At 40.4% G+C, this 18,254-nt stretch overlaps 1 protein-coding gene across 6 annotated transcripts in view; it reads left to right on the plus strand.

Annotated features, from left to right (window-relative positions):
• SGMS1 (sphingomyelin synthase 1) overlaps window positions 1-18,254 on the plus strand; it is a 325,673-nt gene that overhangs the window by 38,774 nt on the left and 268,645 nt on the right. For all 6 annotated transcript variants that reach the window (XM_066244178.1, XM_066244179.1, XM_066244177.1 and 3 more), the window contains exon 2: window positions 1,217-1,312. The gene's annotated coding sequence lies outside the window, so the exon portion shown is untranslated. The remainder of the gene's footprint in view (window positions 1-1,216; window positions 1,313-18,254) is intronic.

An 18,254-nucleotide genomic window follows, 5' to 3' on the forward strand; every position in this document is an offset into this window, starting at 1 on the left:
GATTATTAACATACACTCTCAGGGAACAAACTAGCACCCTCCATCCCCCAATGGCATGTGAGTGTGTCGTTGGGCCATTTTGCTTTGAGGCTGGTTTTTAGGAGAGCATCATGTTGTGGGGAAGTGAGAACGGGGGGATGACCTGCATGGTGAGACAGCCTTGAGCTTAGGGTCCGAAGATCTAAGTTGGAGTTTTATCACTGGTGTTTTCTAGTTGAGTGTTCTTGTCATACATCATCTCTGAAACTTACTTAGTAAACTCTGCTTACCTCGCAGGGCTGTGGGGGAGGATACATTGTAATAGATAATGCCAAAATGTAAGATGTGGTGGAGGCAGCAGGAAAATGGCTTGCAGGCCACGGTGCCACTATGCCCCGTAGCTTGTACTATAGTTGAGTATAGTAGAAGATTGGGTCCAAATACCTTCACTTGAAAGGACTCCAGGGGGATCAACAATTCTGGTGTGGTTCTTTTTTTTTTAATTTTTTTTTAATTTTTACAGAGAGAGAGAGTCAGAGTGAGAGATAGACAGGGACAGACAGACAGGAACGGAGAGATGAGAAGCGTCAATCATTAGTTTTTCGTTGCACATTGCGACACCTTAGTTGTTCATTGATTGCTTTCTCATACGTGCCTTGACCATGGGCCTTCAGCGGATCAAGTAACCCCTTGCTTGAGCCAGCGACCTTGGGTCCAAGCTAGTGAATTTTTGCTCAAACCAGATGAGCCCACGCTCAAGCTGGCGACCTCGGGGTCTCGAACCTGGGTCTTCTGCATCCCAGTCTGACGCTCTATCCCCTGCGCCACCGCCGGGTCAGGCTCTGGTGTGGTTCTTAAAAGTGTCTGTGGATGCCTTCGAGGTGTGGTCTCAAAAATCCAAAGTCAGAGTGAAGCACAGGTCTTGGCGGCTCCAGGTTTTGTTTGAATGGAAGTTGGGGCTAAACCAGTTCCCTGAAGTGGATGTGAATTGAAAGAAACTTACTGAGGAAATACTGTGTCCCAGAAGTTTCCAGGATGGGTGAAGTTAATGGTTGCTTCCCACATTCAGTATGTGGTGGGGTCATGTTTTTTCTTTTCACTTTTATCTTTGCTTAAAAAATAGTTACAGCATTATTTTAATCTAGAGATTTGTCACATATTGAGAACGTTTTCTCAAGGCAAGTAGCATTAACTAATGCAGGTCTTCAGTGATATGTTGTTTTGCTTATTTTTGCAGGGCGAGGGCAGCATGAAGGATCCCTGCTTGTGCCTTTGGGCGTAGTTAGCCATTCGCTTTTGATTAGGAGAGAGAAGACAGTCCTCTACTTGAAAGGTAAGTAAACATTTCTAGCAACTTTCTATTATAAAAATTTTCAAACATACTGATGAGTTAAAAGAATGGGACGAAATTCCTATGTATTCTACTGCCTATATTTAACAGTTGTTGGTTTTGCCACATTTTGTGTGCATGTGTATAGGTTTGTATATTTTTCTGCTGAAATGTGCAAGTTACAGACATCATGACATTTCATCCTAAATTCTTGGGCATGAGGCTTTTACAAATAAGTATATTCTTCTCTGAGAAGCATTTTATAACCTTTCATACACTATGCGACATAGATTAATTTAATTAAACATGGTTAGAATTCCCTATTAAAAGGTGTTATTTTGAATTATTCTCCTTTAATAGCCGATATAAATAAAGTCAGATTCAAGAAGTCTTTAAACAATGGTTTATTTAATGGACAGATGTCAGTAGGAATTTGTTTCTATGAGAAACGTCTGGGTCTCAAGGATTGGAATGTGCACCGTTCGTGGGCCCTGGACAGGGAGGATCACTGTGCTATTCTCCGTCCTTGTGGCCCGCCCCGTCCCCACTGGGGCTGATGCTCCGTGTTAGGCAGTGGGTCTGATTCCCACTCCAGCTTCCTCCTGATCAGCATTCACAAGTAGACCAGTCTCTGCGATCTAATGTGATCAAAGATCTTAACTGATTTTTTTAAACCTGAATTTATTAGTGGAATATGGAAAAAAATATGAGTGGCAATGTCAAGTTGAGGTAACTATTAAAATCAACATTAGGTTGATTCAGAATGATTCTCAGCCCGTAATTTGACTACCTAACTTGAAATTTTACATAAAATCTTTGAGATGTGTTCAGCAATTATTATAATTGTAGATTATTATACATTATGGCCAGTTACACAGTCCGTTATTACAACTCTGGCTATTTCAGGGCGTCTGTCAGCTGTTCTGCATTCGACTCTCAGTGAACACTTTGTTTGTAGTGTCTTCCTTACATGGTCCCTAAGCAGTGGCGGGATTCAAATAATTTAACAACTGGTTCTCTGCCCTAATGAACATTTTAAATATAAAAAAAGATATATCGAAAAGTAGTTTATTATTTCATCCATTTAATATTTAAATAAGAACAATAAAATAGGTACACAAAACTAGATTATGTTATAAGAAAGAGTTTTAAAATATTAACAAAAAACATTAAATAATACCTGACAAAAAACAATAAACAATAAATATCTTAAACTGTTATTTAAGATATTTCCATTTGCTTCTTGTTTGGCATCCTCACTTGCAGTTTTTTTCACCTATGGACAGAATGAACATTATTACAGGCGCTTAGAATATGCCGTTGTGCAGATGAACGTTAAAAAAGAATAAAGAATATAAATTTGTGATTTCCACATTGGGCAGCTTCCTAGGCACCCACCTCAGCAAGAACCCTGATTACAAATGACATTTTAATAACTGGCTTGCCAAACTTAACAAAAAAATCAGGTGTCGGTTTTGCTGAACTGGTGCGAACTGGCTGAAACCCACCACTGTCCCTAAGTATCTAAGCACTTCTTCATTGATGTTTATATATTAGACTTGCCCATTTAGAGCATTATTTTAAAAAGAAGTCCATTTAAATACCATTTAGGGCAGCAGAGTCTTCTTATGTTCTTGTTTCTCATTTAGAGCAAAAAGTTTACAGCAGTAAAGTTTTTTCAAAAGACACCGACATTCTGAAGGAGCTATGACTGGAATTGTAGATATCTCAGAACGATCTAGTTTGCTTTTTTGCCCTTTGGTCTCTATCTGGTTATACTTTGCAAAGACGAGGAGGACGAGGCGGGGCTCCATATGATGCAGAGAAAGGATGGCTGAAGGAATGGAGTGAGGGGTCCTATACAGGGCCTTTTACTGGATCTCTGGTCCTGGATTGCTCAGATATAAAATAATTTTAAAAATTTTCTATTGAAATAAAACATACATACATGAAGTACACATATTGTAAGTTTACATCTCAGTATAATTTTACAAACTGAGCTCAGCCATGTAACCAGCACCCAGATCAAGAAACAAAACATTACCACCACCGCCTCCTGCCTCCTTCTGGACACTAGGCACTACCCACTCCATGGGGAAGCTACTTTCCTGACTTCTAATAGCACACATTCATTTTTCTGTTTCTGTGTGTGTGTGTAATACATAATGCAGATTGTACTTTTTATGTCCGGCTTTTCTCATTCAACAATGTACTAGTGAGATTCCTCTATATTGTACATAGTTATAGAGTGTTCACTTTTGCTATTGAGCATTCCATTGTGTGGGAATACAACAGTTAATTTTACGCAGGTAATTTTTTTGTGTTCACCCACCCAGAGTCCCCCTGGCGGAAATGAAGGTTAAAAACGATTTTATCCTCATTATGGTTCCAGTGGAGGTGGTCCGGGTTGTCCTACCTCTGTTCAGCTTCTGCTGTGATATGAAGGAGGAATCCAGGCAGCAGAGAGAAGACTGAGGCACAGTTGGGACATGCGTGTTTGGTTTTCAGTGCTAGAATGACTCCTGCAGCTTTTCCTGTGACTCACCATGTCCCAGACGACACATGTCTTTCTCCATCTTCTTCGCTGCCATTATCACTGTTATATAACCCCTTCACAGAGACCATGCAGAACACATCAAGTAATAGGGAATCAATGAATACTTCAAGTTCGTTAGGTGTTGATATTAGGTGTTAGATGAAGGGCAGAGAGTCGAATATTATGGGCTTGCTCTTGAGGAGCCTGTGTTGTGGTTATAGTTTCACAGGTATGGATTTGGGCCGCATCCCTGGAAACCACTTATGGGTAGAAATCAGGAAGTAAATTCAAAGGCTTGCATGAGCCAGCCTTGTAACATGACAAAAAATAGCTGGGGGTTGTTCAGTAAGGAGTGATGGGCACTGTGGAGAATGAGTATAATGCTTTGTCTAACTTTTGATCCAACAAAATAGATCTGGCTGAATTTAGCAAGTTCACCAATTTCCAATCTTTAGGGAATAGAGTATTCATTGTAAGAAAATGGTTTCCTTGGGATTTGAATGTTTTTGTGAATAATGGATGATTTTGTAAATCGTTTTATTTAAACACAATCCTGCTTATTTGTTTATGTATTATCTATGTATGCTTTTAGGCTATAACAGTTGAGTTGTTTAGTTGTGGAAGAAGATTGAGTAGTTGCAGCAGTGACCATATAATTCACAATACTTAAAATATTTACCATCTGTCCCTTTATAAAATGTTTCCTAACTCCTGCTTTACTTCATAAAAGCAAGGACATCATAATAGTAGTCTCTGTAGTTATAAAGTAGTTTGAGCTCATTAATTTTAGGATTGATACCTTTATTTATTTATTCAACAAATATTTCCAGAGTGTCTATTGTATGTCAGACATAAAATAGTGGCAGGCAGGTAGGATTCTTGCCTGTGAGGAATTTATAAGAGGCTTCTATGAACTTGAAGTTCTATTTTGGGATTGTGCTTTCTATGAATCAAAACAGAAGTGTAATATGGAAATTGAGTTACCAAATTCTCAATTTTAAACTAATGTGTTAGATGCATTTATTAACTTTAGGAATATGATTAATACTTATTCTAAATAATGGTTACTTTAGTTTTAAGGATTATGCGATATGGCATACATAGATAGATAGGACTTTGTGTTTAAAGGTCCTAATTGTTTCCTTGCGCTAACACCAGTCATTCTGTTTAACACCAGTGATTCTGTTTGGAAGCTGGCATGTCTGGAGTCTGGGTAAGGCTGTGAGCTTTGAAGTACTTACCAAAGTGAGCCAACAGACCCCCCAGTCTTAGGCTACTTTAATAATAAATAATAGACCTCAACAGAAAGAAGAGCACACAAAGTAATAAAAATTTTGAATGTAGTATAACAAATGAATCTTTGTTAGAATGTTGATCTGTTTGCTTACTTGAGGTCATAAAAGTTTGTTTCTTCTTTAATAAGAGTAAGAGCCTTCTAAGGGCATTATAATGAACATAGAAGTGGTTTAAATGTTATCTTAACTCGGCATTTTCATATATGCTCATGTATGTTTTATGGGTGGACACTCAGGCAGAGTGATTGCCTTTTCACCACCCCCAGATTGTCTTTGGACAGGTAAAAGGGAAGCACAGTTGACCCAGCTCAGTAGACCATCATAAGCCAAAACGGCTGCATTGCCTTCTTCCAACCTCGAGAGGTCTTTTAGGAAGTGAGAGTGGATGCTTGTTTGGATGTTAAACTTACAGTTCTTTAGCTGTGTGTAATAATTTGAAGATGCTAAAATGCATGAAGTCCTGGTAAAGTTTGCCATTGCCTTAGGAGCCATCTGATATCAAATGAAATTCTACTTGCCACCTTGTGAGGCAATGTCTGGTCGATCAATAGTGCTTCCCTCCGAAATCTAAGACCCTCGTGAGGATTGGTCCGAAGGCACTACGGAGAGGAACGTCATCTGGTGCAAGGAATAGTTTAATGAATGTGGTTAGAACTGTGTAATGGTTTGTTTGTTGCCAAAATTAAAGTTAAGGTTTAGTTTCTTCTTATAAGGAAGAAATGATATTTGCTGCTCGTTCTTAAAAATTAAGTTCTGTTATTTATTTTAATAATTTTTATAGTGGTTTGGTTTTAGGAGTAAAGGAAAAATGAGAACTGAGAAGACCAAGAGAAAATAAATACCACGGTGGTTTTCTTTACCTGAAACTGCAGACTTAACTGCTTTGATAATAAGTCAAATCAATCTATGGCATTATGAAAACGGATCTTCTGTTCTAAGTAATATGGAGGGTTTTTTTGTCAAGATCTCCAACCTTAGGAGCGTTTTAGTTCAGAGAGGGAAACATTTTGAACAACAGAAAATGCAGATGCAAATAACTTGATAGAATAAAATAAGTTTAGAAAGGGTATTAGGATGCCTCTATTGGTTGCAAGTGACAGAAAACCCAGTTTCAAACTATCTTAAGTAAAATATGTGTTGGCTTAGGTCAGGGGTCCCCAAACTTTTTACACAGGGGGCCAGTTCACTGTCCCTCAGACCATTGGAGGGCCGGACTATAAAAAAAAACTATGAACAAATCCCTATGCACACTGCACATATCTTATTTTAAAGTAAAAAAAAAAAAACAAAACAGGAACAAATACAATATTTAAAATAAAGAACAAGTAAATTTAAATCAACAAACTGACCAGTATTTCAATGGGAACTATGCTTCTCTCACTGACCACCAATGAAAGAGGTGCTCCTTCTGGAAGTGCGGCGGGGGCCGGATAAATGGCCTCAGGGGGCCGCATGCGGCCCGCGGGCCGTAGTTTGGGGACCCCTGGCTTAGGTAATTGAAAGTCTAGAGATGGATCTGACTTCAGGAAGGGTTTGATGGGGGATCCTGATGATGCCCTGAGATTCATCGTGGCTGCCTTTTCTAGGGTGACAATGTGAGACCTTGAGCTGCTGCAGGCTCGCATCATTACAGTGATCATCGAAAGCACTGTCCAGATAACCGTCTTGGCTTTGTGCCTAGCATTGGACGAGTCACTGGGGCCAGGGACACTGGCCTATCCTGATTGGAGGACCCGGGCCATGTGCTTGCTTCACCCCTACAGCCTGAGGTTAGCACACCCTTTGGCTGAAGATGGAGCACTGATTGGTGACAGTGGGGAATGACTCCCTTCAGAAGTAAATCAAAGCAGTTACTAGGGGGTTTAGTGGGTGCTGGGAAGCAAAATAATAATAATAATAATAATAATAATAATAATAATAAGTATCTTTATGGTTTGCAAAGCATTTTTAGGTACAGTCTGTTGTTTGACCTGAAAGAAGCATCAGATTAGTCAGGATAAAGAAGTAATTAAGAATGTGGATCCTGGGGCTAATACATGGGCTCAATTAGTAGCCACATAAGATTTTGACAGATTGTTTAATGGCTCTGTGCCCCAGTTCCCTAAACTGTGCAGTGGGGATAGAGGTCTCTCTCCACCTTACAGGGTTCTGGAAGGACTAAATTAATGGATATTTGTAGGGCACTTAGTGCCTGATGAATGCTAGTCTCTGTCGCTTGTGGTTGTTAACCTTCACAACAACCCTGCCAGCCAAGTGTCCTCTTCATTTCCCAGGTGTGTCTGCCCAAGTCCAGAGTCACACGGCCTGTAAATGGGAGCCAATAGCCATGGGTCTCCTGACTTCGTCTCTGTCCCTACACTTGTCTTTGTATAGTGAGTGTGGGGTGTTTGGACTCTTTATAAATTGAAGAAGCAGAGAGGAAAACACTCCTGTAAGACAGGCCTGTTGTTTGGAAGTACCTAAGTGTACAGAGGTCAGTGTTACTTATATATCTTCTGCTTGCAGATGGGTCTTTATCTTTCTGTATACAGTGTCCCCAGGCACATTTAGGCAATATTACTGCGAGGAAATTGACACTGGCATTGTTCCACCCTGGCGGGCACATTCTGGGGACAACCAGCCATATCTAAGGTTGGCACTCACTTGGGGAATGCTTGTTGATTGTTTAATCAGATCCACTGTTCTGAGCTTCAGAGGAATCTAAGTCTTTTGTGGTCGGGAAGTGGTTTGAGCCTATCAGTATGGTGTGAGGACGTAACTTCTGATGGAGCAAGCCTTCGCCACCCCAGAATGCTGCTTCCAGGGCTTCAGTGAGCTCTACTTAGAAATAGTCACCGTTTTCCTCATTATGAATATTTTCTCACAATGTTAAGAAAGTTTTGTGGGGAAGTTATTTAAATGACTTAATGGAGAAGGCTTGCCCTGGAGACTCAGACTTGGGTCTAACCCAGACATCTAAGGAGGGTCAAGTTGCTTTCTGAAGACAAGACAATGATTTCTTTGTACTACTTCCAGTGACTCAAGACACTGGAACTTAAAGTATTACTGTGGGTAATCCTTGATACACTCCCCCCAAATATGCAGCTATACACAAAGGGAACCACGATTTTGGCTTTCCCTGTGATTGTGAGGAGAAACGGTGCTATTCAGTGTTGCCAAGCTTGCCTCATCCCCAGGCCCACTTGCTTCAGTGCATGAAAAGCTGCCCTGCGGTGGCACGCCCTCCTCTGCTGCCACTGTGCCGGGCATGTGGGAGGCACTCAGATATTTCTTGAATGAACAGACCTTTCTGAACTGTGCCTTTGTCTTCATTTTCAATTTCTTTTGAAAGAAATTATTTACCAAGTAGATGTCTTCAGGAATTTCCGCCCTGAGACTTACATTATCTTCTGTGTCTGAATACACCACATTATATTGTTTCTCTAGATGAAGGTGATGGTGTTTTGAGAATTGATTTCAACACCTGGTTTTATAATGATATTTATATTCTAAATAACACCACCTATTCAGAGAGTAAAGGGATTAGCTACTAATTCTGTAGAAATGACCCTTGGTGTGTGAAATGCGTGTGGGAATTGTCACGGGTTCTTAGATTTAATCCCACTTTATTCTTAGCTCCTTGGGAGCTTTTGGCCTTGCTGAGTAGTCTGGAATTGAATATTAATAGTTTTCTCGTTGTTTTTAACCTGACCCCATTTTATAGCTAGAAAAACAGGGTCAACCTGTTTCCTGTAACATCAGCAACAAAAGTTATAGCATTACTATCACTGTGTGATGAGCACTACCCTGAGTTCTTCTGTTGATTATTCTATTTAATATTCTTAACAACTCTGTGACCTTTGTCTTATGGATGATGATGAAACTGAGGCCCAGCCAGTATGTGGCTGAGTGGCCACATGCCTGCTCATAGCATTAACATACATATGCTGTACTGCCAATGGGTGTGAGCCAATGTCCTGGCTAGGGGTTTTTAAACTGCCTGCATATTATTATTATTTTTTTTTAATAAATTTTTATTAATGGTAATGGGATGACATTAATAAATCAGGGTACATATATTCAAAGAAAACATGTCTAGGTTATTTTGTCATCAAATTATGTTGCAAACCCCTCGCCCAAAGTCAGATTGTCCTCCGTCACCCTCTATCTAGTTCTCTGTGCCCCTCCCCCTCCCCCTCTCTCCCTCCCTCCCTCCCATGTCCTCCCTCCCCCCCCCACCCTTGGTAACCACCACACTCTTGTCCATGTCTCTTAGTCTCATTTTTATGTTCCACCAATGTATGGAATCATGTAGTTCTTGTTTTTTTCTGATTTGCTTATTTCACTCCTTATAATGTTATCAAGATCCCACCATTTTGCTGTAAATGATCTGATGTCATCATTTCTTATGGCTGAGTAGTATTCCATAGTGTATATGTGCCACATCTTCTTTATCCAGTCTTCTATTGAAGGGCTTTTTGGTTGTTTCCATGTCTTGGCCACTGTGAACAGTGCTGCAATGAACATGGGGCTACATGTGTCTTCACGTATCAATGTTTCTGAGGTTTTGGGGTATATACCCAGTAGAGGGATTGCTGGGTCATAAGGTAGTTCTATTTTCAGTTTTTTGAGGAACCACCATACTTTCCTCCATAATGGTTGTACTACTTTACAGTCCCACCAACAGTGAATGAGGGTTCCTTTTTCTCCACAGCCTCTCCAACATTTGCTATTACCCGTCTTGTTGATAATAGCTAATCTAACAGGGGTGAGGTGGTATCTCATTGTAGTTTTGATTTGCATTTCTCTAATAACTAATGAAGCTGAGCATCTTTTCATATATCTGTTGGCCATTTGTATCTCTTCCTGGGAGAAGTGTCTGTTCATGTCCTCTTCCCATTTTTTTATTGGATTGCTTGTTTGTTTGTTGTTGAGTTTTATGAGTTCTTTGTAAATTTTGGATATTAGGCCCTTATCTGAGCTGTCGTTTGAAAATATCAGTTCCCATATAGTTGGCTGTCTGTTTATTTTGATATCAGTTTCTCTTGCTGAGCAAAAACTTTTAATTCTGATGTAGTCCCATTCATTTATCTTTGCCTTCACTTCTCTTGCCATTGGAGTCAAGTTCATAAAATGTTCTTTAAAACCCAGGTCCATGATTTTAGTACCTATGTCTTCTTCTATGTACTTTATTGTTTCAGGTCTTATATTTAGGTCTTTGATCCATTTTGAATTAATTTTAGTACACAGGGACAGGCTGTAGTCGAGTTTCATTCTTTTGCATGTGGCTTTCCAGTTTTCCCAACACCATTTGTTGAAGAGGCTTTCTTTTCTCCATTGTGTGTTGTTGGCCCCTTTATCAAAGATTATTTGACCATATATATGTGGTTTTATTTCTGGGCTTTCTATTCTGTTCCATTGGTCTGAGTATCTATTTTTCTGCCAATACCATGCTGTTTTGATTATCGTGGCCCTATAATATAGTTTAAAGTCAGGTATTGTAATGCCCCCAGCTTCATTCTTTTTCCTTAGGATTGTTTTGGCTATTCGGGGTTTTTTATAGTTCCATATAAATCTGATGATTTTTTGTTCCATTTCTTTAAAAAATCTCATAGGGATTTTGATGGGAATTGCATTAAATTTGTATATTGCTTTGGGTAATATGGCCATTTTGATTATATTTATTCTTCCTATCCAAGAACAAGGAATATTTTTCCATCTCATTGTATCTTTTTCGATTTCCCTTAACAATGCTTTGTAATTTTCATTATATAGGTCCTTTACGTTCTTTGTTATGTTTATTCCTAGGTATTTTATTTTTTTTGTTGCAATCGTGAAGGGGATTATTTTTTTGAGTTCGTTTTCTAATATTTCATTGTTGGCATATAGAAACTGCCTGCATATTAGAATCATCCTGAGGTCTTTAAAACTACTCCATGTCTAGGTACATGGACACTGCCCCCGCCCCCCCTTACTCTGTGTTGTTATTTACTTGGTCTAGGGACTCGGGTAAAGATACCGTGTATTTAGTATTGAGAACTGGAGCCATAGCATCCACATTGCTTGGTAATTTTTTTTTCTTCTTTTCTAAGTGAGAGGAGGGGAGACAGAGAGACAGATTTCTGCACGTACCCCAACTGAGATCCACCTGGCAACTTCCTGTCTGGGATAGATGCTTGAATCAACCAAGTTATCCTCTGCCCCTGGGGCCGATGCTTTGAACCAGTGGAGCCACTGGCTGCGAGAGAGGAAGAGAGAAGGGGGAGAGGATGGGGAAGAGAAGCAGCTGGTCAATTCTCATGTGAGCCCTGACTGGGGATTGAACCCAGACATCCACAGGCTGGGCCGATGCTCTATCCATTGTGCCAGTTGGCTAGGACCTGCTTGGTAATTGTTACAAGTAGAAATTCTTAGGTCTCACCCAAACTTACTGAAGTGAAACTCTGTGGGTGACATCTAGCAGTCAGTGTTTTAATAAGCTTCTAGGTGAGTCTTCTTTTGAATTGTTATGAACACATAAAATTAGATTTACCATCTTCACCATTTTGTTTTTTTTGTATTTTTCCAAAGTGCGAAGCGGGATGGGGAGGCAGACAGACTCCCACATGTGCCCAACCGGGATCCACCCAGCATACCCACCAGGGGGCAATGCTCTGCCCATCTGGGGCTTTGCTCCGCAGCAATCAGAGCCATTCTAGTGCCTAAGGTGGAGGCCATGGAGCCATTCTCAGTGCCCGGGCCAACTTTGCTCCAGTGGAACTTTGGCTGCAGGAGGAGAAGAGAGAGATAGAGAGGAAGGAGAGGGGGAAGGGTAGAGAAGCAGGTGGGCGCTGCTTCTGTGTGCCCTAGCTGGGAATTGAACCCGGGACTTCCAAATGCCTGGCCAACACTCTACCGCTGAGCCAACCGGCCAGAGCCATCTTCACCATTTTTGAGTTTACAGTTTGGTAATGTTCAGTGTGTTCACATTGTTGTGAAACAGATCCCCAGAACTTTTTATCTTGCAGATCTGAAACTCTGTATCCATTGAACCACAACTCTGCTTTCCTCCAACCCCCAGCCCCTGGTAAACAGCAGTCTATTTTCTGCTTCTATGAATTTGACTGCTTTAAATACCACATAAGTGGAATTTAAGGTGATTCTTATACGCAGACAAGTTTGAGGACCACTGAACTCCAAAATTCGGTTTGGCTCATCTCCCTGTAGACTCCCACCCACATCATATCAACTATATCGTGCATAGCGAACACACCTGTGCAGGCTGCACTCTTTCTAGTCCTGCCTCTGCCACTTCCTTGTTCTGTGTCACTTCGATCAAATTTCCTTGTTCCCCTCAGGTGGTTTCCGTATCTGTATAAAGGGGTAACCTAACTTGTAGCTTAGTACAAGTTAAATGATTAGACTCATGTGAAAGTATTTTGAAAGTTGTTAGGAAGTATACTAAGAAATACTAAGTGTAGATGTAGCCCTCATCTCTTTTTTAAGTTTAGTTTTTGTTGAGGTTACATGAGCTTGATTTTTAAAGGCTTGTATATTCTAGGAAACTTCTTGTTTCCTTTATGCTGTTGTTCCTCCCCTCCCTAATTTCTTTTCTTTTGATTTATTTATTGATTTTTAGAGAAAGAGGAAGGTGGAGAGAGAGAGAGAGAGAGAGAGAAACATTGATTTGATGTTCCACTATTTATACTGTCATTGGTTGATTCTTGTATGTGCCCTGACTGAGGATCAAACCTGCAACCTGGGCATGTCAGGATGACGCTTTCACCAACTGAGCCACCCTGCCAGGGTCCCTCCCCATTTTCTTATTTGGTGTTTATCTTAAACTATGTAAACAGGATTCATAGCTATCATATATAGTATAGGCTTGTTTCTGTTTTTTTTTTTTAATTTAATAAGTTATTTTAGGCCTTGGCTGGTTGGCTCATTGGATAGAGCGTCAGACTAGTGTGCTGGATGTCCCAGGTTTGATCCCCAGTCAGGGCACACATGAGAAGCGATCATCTGCTTCTCTTCCCCTCCTTCTCCTCCTTCTCTCTCTCTTCCCCTCTTGCAGCTAATGGCTCAATTGTTCAAGCATTGTCCCAGGCACTGAGGATAGCTTGGTTGATTCAAGCATCCACTTTAGACTGGGGTTACGGGTATATCCTGGTTGAGGTGCATGCAGGAGTCTATCCCCCATCCTCTCACTTAAAAAAAAAAGGTTTTTTTAAAAAGATATTATTTATTGATTTTACAGAGAGAGGAGGGAGAGGGTGGGGGAGCAAGAAGTATCAACTTATAATTGCTTCACTTTAGTTGTTCATTGATTGCTTGCTGTATGTACCTTGACTAGGCAAGCCCTGGGTCTCAAACCAGCAACCTCAGCATTCCAGGTTGACTCTTTATTCACTGCACCATCACATGCCAGGCTATATATATAGTAGTGTAGCTCGATTAGCCTTCCTGCACACAAATTTTATTTTTCTTTGATTGAATAATAGTCTTGTTTTTATATTTTAATTTTAATTTTTTTTCTTTTTTTAGTGAGAGAGAGAGAGAGAGAGAGAGAGAGAGCGAGAGAGAGGAGACAGAGACAGACAGGAAAGAAGAGAGATAGAAGCATCAACTCATAATTGTGGCAGTTTTAGTTCATTGATTGCTTCCTCATATGTGCCTTATCAGGGGTAGGGGGCTCCAGCCAAGCCAGTGATCCCTTGCTCAAGCCAGCAACCTTGGGCTTCAATCCAGTGACCTTTGGGCTCAAGTCAGCAGCCATGGGATTATGTCTATGATCCCATGCTCAAGCCAGCGACCCCGCACCAAAGCTGATGACCCTGTGCTCAAGCTGGCTACCTCTGGGTTTTGAACTTGGGCCTCAGTGTCTCAGGTTGATGCTCTATTTACGGCACCACTACCTGGTCAAGTTTTATTTTAATTAAAAAAAAATTTAGACCCTAGCAGTTAGCTCAGTGGTAAAGCATTGGCTGGTGTGTGGATGTCCCAGGATTGATGTCCAATCATTGCACACAGGAGAAGTAACCATCTGTTTCTACACCCATCCCCCTTCCCCCTTCCCCCTTCCCCCTTCCCCTATCCCCCCCCCCCATCTCTCTCTCTTTTTCTCCTGCAGCATGGCTTGATTGCTTCAAGGATCAGCCTTGGGTACTGAGGATGGCTCTGTGGAGCTTCCTTCTCAGGTGCTAAAATAGCTTGGTTGTGAGCATGGCTCCAGATGGGCAGAGCATTACCCCAGATGGGGGTTGCCAGGTGGACCTTGGTCAGGGCGCATGCGGACGTCTGTCTCTCTTTATCTCTCCTCCTCTACTTGGAAAAGAAGAAGAAGAAGAAAAAATTTTTTATTGATTGATTTTACAGAGAGAGGAAGGGAGAGACAGGAGAGAAACATGGATCTGTTTCTGTATGTGCCCTGACTGGGGATTGAATCTGCAACTTATGTGTATCAGGACAGTGCTTTAACCAACCAAGCAATCTGGCCAGACTAATTATCTTGTTTTAAAAATTTTGTGCACTAATCCCTAGACAGTATTCCATGTGAATCTCCTCCCAATACCTTAAGACACTTAGGTATTAGTTTTGTCTTCTTGACAAAATGCCCTGCCCAGAGACTACCTCCTCTCTAGGCCTGCCGTGCACCACGTCTTTAGAGGGACTCTTTGTTCAACACCATTCTGGGAATTTCTTATACCTTATTCTAATACTGGCCCATTTCCCTCATTCCATATTTTCTTCTTCCTTGGTTTACCTTCTCATTTCAGCAGATCACATCTTCTGGAACTTTACTAACAAAATACAAGGAGGTAGGACTTTTGAGTTGTTTCATTTGTGAGAATGTCACATTCATATTTTATAGTGTGGCTGGGTGTGTAATTCCAGATTGGAAATCTTTGAACTTCTGAGTAGTGAAGACTTGGCTCTTTACCTTCTGGCTTCTAGTGTTGGTGATGAGAAGCTCAGACCTTCTGATTCTCAGACCTTCTGATTGTCAGTTCTTTGTAAGTGACTGATTTTTATTTTCTCCTCGGACTCTTACTTTTTCTCTTTATCTTTAATGTTCTGAAATGTCATAATAATATTCCTTGTTGGGGAGGGTCTGTTTTCATTTATTGTGCTGAGATCCAAACAGGCACTTTCAGAATAGAAACTCATGTCATTCATTTTTAAGAATTTTCTTGTATTATATCATTGTTAATTCCCCCCCTCCATTTTCTCTGTTCCTGCCTTCTGAAATTCCTGTTAGATGTTGACTTACTTGTCTTATCTTTTCTCCTGTTTTCCACACGTTTTTAGGCTTAGAATATTTTTTTTACTTTTTAAACTTTCTGTTAATTTTTTTATTTTATTATATTTTTATTTTCTGACACTTTCTTTTTATTTATTTATTTTGGAGGGGTTATTTTCTGGGTGCTTCTAATTTTTCCCCCGTGACTACAATTTTTATTTTCCAAATGTCAAAGTTTAAAGTTCAGAAAAAAATACACAGGTGCTCCTGCATTCCTTGTTCTCCAAGCACATATTTCTTCCTTTGTGGAACCCAGAACTACATCCCAGTCTTTTTTTTTTTTTGTATTTTTCTGAAGCTGGAAACGGGGATAGACAGTCAGACAGACTCCCGCATGCACCCCACCGGGATCCACCCGGCATGCCCACCAGGGGGCGACGCTCTGCCCACCAGGGGGCGATGCTCTGCCCCTCCGGGGCGTCGCTATGTCGCAACCAGAGCCACTCTAGCGCCTGGGGCAGAGGCCAAGGAGCCATCCTCAGCGCCCAGGCCATCTTTGCTCCAATGGAGCCTCGGCTGTGGGAGGGGAAGAGAGAGACATAGAGGAAGGAGAGGGGGAGGGGTGGAGAAGCAGATGGGCGCTTCTCCTGTGTGCCCTGGCCGGGAATCGAACCGGGGACTTCTGCACACCAGGCCAACGCTCCACCACTGAGCCAACCGGCCAGGGCCTACATCCCAGTCTTACTGGAAAGGTGAAATGAGTGAGTAAATATGAAAGTATCTACAATATTATGTGGTATAAAAAATATATACTAACACCATGATTACATGTAATAGTATATGAGATTTTTACATATGAACACATATACCTATAAACCTTATTTTAGTTTGGTATGTGAAAATAAGTAGTCTAGAATATATTTTTTATTTCCTTAGTATATACTGATCAAGTAGGACTACAACCTGCAATCAGTCTTGAGCCACACTGACTGGATGTTAAACCTGGGACTATAACTTTAGGCAAATATACTGCTCATAAAAATTAGGAGATATTTCAAAATGAATATGAAGCGCTAAAAAAAAGAAGCATTTGATTTTTTTAAAAAATTAATCAAGAACATCAGAAAAGCAAATGACAAGTCAAAGAAAGTTGTTCTATTATGCAAATGAGATGCAAAACCAATTTTTATTTCATTGGTGAAAATGCACTATACAAAAGGCTGAAAGTACTGGGGTATCTGTACGTTCCCTGATCCCCTAATTTTTGTGAGCAGTGTAACTTAATCTCTCCCAAGTCTTAATTTCCTCATCTGTAAAAAGAGGTAATAGTAATGTCTACCTCATGGAGTTGTTGTGAGAATCAAATAGGTTTGTTCATATAAAATTACTTAACCTTAAAAAGTGTCTGGCACCATAGTCAGCTCTCAAAGAAGAGCTATTAGTATGTACTTGTATTAACTACATAAAGAAATAAAAAATTTCTTATTTTATGTTGGATGTTTTAAATAGTAATTAAATGGATAAAACTAGCCTTCACTTTGTGGTGAAGCTGATTTTTAAACATTTACCTTAAAGATTCCCTGGAGGCTGGGGGTTTGAGCAGTCTGAGAAATCTCTTGATAGGACTGGAGTCAGGCTTACCTGAGATTGATCAGGGTAGCAGTACTGTTCTGCGTCAGCCATTCACTCAGGACAGCAGGCTAGTTAGTTACTCAGGTGGGACAAACAAGAATATACATGACCGTCTGTATTATCAAGATTGCAACGCTAGACGTCCCTTACTGAGGAGCAGATTCGTGCACCTCTTTCTTGCTGCTCCCACACTGTTTCCCTTCCGCTGCTTCCTGTTGGCTATATCCAGCTCCCCTTTGCAAGGCTGAAATGCTTCTATCTTATAAAATCTTATTTCATGACAGTATTTTCTCTCTGAGGAGATTAATGATAATGGTTTTTGTTAAGTGTTTTGTTTGTTTGTTTTAGTGTTTGTTCCTCATTTTCTTGTTAGATATGTTCTTTGTGTGTCTGATGATCCTTAAATGTCTGTTCATGTTTAAGAATTTGTTTCACAAATTGGAAGACATGGCTTCTCTGGGTCTGGTGGGTCAGCTGCCGTTATCTGTTTGATTTTCAGGTTTAGAAATTGAAAACTTTAATCCTGTTATCTTTGTCCTTGTGGATTTATGCTGTTAAAAAGCAATAAGTGTTGTCTGGCCTGTGGTGGTGCAGTGGATAAAGCGTAGACCTGGAACGCTGAGGTCACTGGTTTGAAACCCCTGGCTTGCCTGGTCAAGGCACATAGGGGAGTTGATGCTTCCTGCTCCTCCCTCCTTGTTTCTCTCTCTCTCTCTCTCTCTCTCTCTCTCTCTCTCTCTCTCTCCCTCTCCCATCTCTAAAATGAATATATTAAAAAAAAAACTTAAATAGCAATAAGTGTTATATTGGGGTCTTGGGAGGGAGAGGAACTAAATAGTATGTGTGTTTATCTACTGTCTTTAACTGGAAGTCAACATCAATGTTTCAAAAAATAAATCCAGGGCACGATTTGTGGCACTGGCATTTGTTCTGCCACATACCTGCGTGGTGAGCCTTCACGGCATCTTTTTACTTCTAAGGCATGCTGTATATTTAGATCATCTCAGCAGAGAACTTGGCTTTCTTGTTAACTCTGCAGCAGCTGCCTATTTTTCCTTTGTTAAACACTTTCATTTCAGATATAAAATACCAATAAATGTATAAGTAGTTGGGCTTTGCGATAAAAAATAAGAATCCTTAAAAAAAAAAAGATTCCTATTGATGTTTCTAAAAAGAATTTTCTGAGGGTAAGCATATAATCCTTAGATTAAAATGCAGCTGACACATTAAGCCTTTGGACATGAAAAGCTGAATAATAGGCTTTAATACCACTTGTCCTTCACC

This window comes from Saccopteryx bilineata, chromosome 9, assembly GCF_036850765.1.
Source record: "Saccopteryx bilineata isolate mSacBil1 chromosome 9, mSacBil1_pri_phased_curated, whole genome shotgun sequence".
Classification (NCBI taxonomy): Eukaryota; Metazoa; Chordata; class Mammalia; order Chiroptera; family Emballonuridae; genus Saccopteryx; species Saccopteryx bilineata.